At 40.5% G+C, this 2,638-nt stretch overlaps 1 protein-coding gene across 2 annotated transcripts in view; it reads right to left on the reverse strand.

The window, feature by feature from the left end:
- The window catches only part of ANKRD44 (ankyrin repeat domain 44), a 178,396-nt gene that overhangs the window by 22,145 nt on the left and 153,613 nt on the right, over positions 1-2,638 (reverse strand). The window lies entirely within an intron of this gene.

Raw genomic sequence — 2,638 nt, forward strand, 5'->3', positions numbered from 1 at the left:
AGAACAGGCCCTGCCTTCATCCCTCGGTCATTTCAGACTCCTAGGTAGACATCCCAGCAACAGTTCTGATTGATTAGAGGTGACTTAAAGCAAGCCCGAGAGGTGCACGAGAGCCATTAGGTCACTGCTCATTGATTGATTGACTGGACTCACAAACTGCGTGCAGCTGCATCTCTGTCCTGGAGTTACTCAAACCACAGCCAGTTGTTTCTCTACCTGACAGTGTCTCTAGCATGCGGAGGGTGGGGGAGGCGGAGGGGGTTCTCCAGTGGGTGGCCTCATACCTCTCCGTCCTCTCTGTCTCCTCTCCTCCCCTTCCCTGACCAGCTCTGACTCACTGCTTCCTAGGTGCTGCCCGGCCTTCACTTCTACTTGCCCAGCAGACCTGGGCTGGCAATGGGCAGAAGATGTGGCCAGAACACTATGTTGGCCTTGCCTGGCAAGAACCCAAAACATGGATGCACCCTTGTGCTCACCAGGCAAGATGCTTCTTTTAGGGGTGGTGGTGCCTCAGGGGCTGGGACATCAATCCCTGGGGACAACGTACTTTCCTCCGGCTTGTTGAATGAAACCCACAGCCTTACAATAGACATGGTTTTCCACTCGGGGAGTAGGATGAGAACAAGTGTGATTAAAATTCCAAATGTGACTTCTCTCTGAACAATGAGAACACCATAAAATATACTGAATTTACCTCATTATGGTTGTGGACAGAGAAGGAAATAGATGTAGCTATGTTAGGATGATGAAGGCTCTTCTAAGAGCTGTGTTTAAAGTTCTTTTTTATTGCCTGCCAATCATGAGAGAATGCTAATTTAACAAAGAGACATTTTTCAGGGATAATATATATTAGAATTAGTTCATGTTCATTGATACCACTCAAATTAACGACGGGAATAATGCCCACATTTTGTAGACCATTGTATTCAGTTCATGCTCAGTAACATCACACTTATACATCTCAAGAGGAGACCTGGGGGACTGGAGCACAGGCGATTTTTGTTGTTGCTGTTTTTTTTTTTTTTTTTAAGTATTATATTAAATCCGTTACCATTGGTGAAATATATAAGTAGTCTCATGTGTGCTTAAAAGGAAATGATTAGCAGAGGACTGACAGCTGAATGCTACAGGCGATGGGTTCAAACAGTAGAGGTAGGTACAGCATATTTTTGATGTCTCTTTCTATTTGATGTACTTTACATACTTATAAGAGTTCCAAAGATGTTTAATTTTTGGCTAAACAGAAAAAGAGAAAAATCATCTAAGTTAATATCACTTACTCAGTGTGTTAAAGAGCAAACCAATTTCTACGGAGGTGCTTTTTTTCGGTGGTGGTGGTGGTGTGTGGAGGGGGGCGGGGGTGGGGGGAAAGCGTACTGCAGGTTTTTAAACTGAGCTAATAGCCCTCAGGTAAATGTAAGTCCCCCTTATGGTAAAAATATAGCCAAACTAGAATTCTCATTGGCTTCCTACACGCTACATTTTCCTAATTGCCTTCTGGCAAAAAGATGCTAACATCTCCTTAGGTGTGCCCTGCCAAGCCCAGCTTTGTATCAGACCCTCAGCCTTTCCTTGGCTATAAGTGACACAGCCATTTTTCATGTTGCTCAAAGACCACAACTGTCATTGCTACTATCTGTGCCCAAACCTATAACATCCGTACTGGCTCTTGCTTCTCACAGTATTCCAAGCATTTGAAACAAAAAAGAAAATGCCCTTTCAAATGAGATGGAAAAGATTCTGGATATGCAGATTCTCAAAGCGCAGGCGAAAGCTTCCACATATCAGACATTTTGTGGAGAACAGTCAAATGACAGCCTGTGTTTTTTAATGAATGACGAGGGGAATCCAAAAGGAGTGAGTCTTCTTAACCACTAGGGGGCTCTATTGGACCACTGCCTATATCACTGTGGCAAATGAGTGACAGTGATCATCCTTCATTGTTCACCTGTTTACGAGGGCGATTTTCCACAATGAAAAGAGGCCCTTTGTAATTGTCAGGAAATACACAGTAACTAAAGCAGGATGTTTGCCTTAATAATAGGCAACTAATCTTTAAAAAGGAGAACTAAATTTGAACTTTATAATCATACCAAGAATATCTAGAATATCAAACTTTATAATAATACCAAAAAGACGAAATGTAATAGGAAATAAGAACTTATAATTTAACCATACCAATCATTGCTGACCTCATGGCTAAAGTTTTTTTTTCCAGGAACAATCATTTCCAGGTAATTAGGCAACAAATTGTTTTTTCAATCTCTAAATTGTTTTTCTTCAGTGGCTTGGAAATTCAGGGATGTTGATGGAAATACTTCTACAAAGTCTAACATTCTGAGAAAAATTTCCCAAGTAATAAGAACCATTAAGTCTTCTGAAAAACTATCTTCACTCCTTTGCGTCCTCAATATACTCATTATTTAATGGTGTAAGACAGTTATTTCTCATTATAAGACTAGATTTACTAGCCTGATCAAAGGACAATATAATTGAATTCCTGACTCTAAAGGAATTTATGCTTTAACTGAGCAAGAGACTCTTCCACATTACCTTTATATCTGTATATAGATCTAGCAGTGTCTTGATACAATTTTATTTTATATAGAAAAATCCCAGAAAAGGCAAATTACTTACT

Source organism: Pteropus alecto, unplaced genomic scaffold, assembly GCF_000325575.1.
Source record: "Pteropus alecto unplaced genomic scaffold, ASM32557v1 scaffold3, whole genome shotgun sequence".
Lineage (NCBI taxonomy): Eukaryota > Metazoa > Chordata > Mammalia > Chiroptera > Pteropodidae > Pteropus > Pteropus alecto.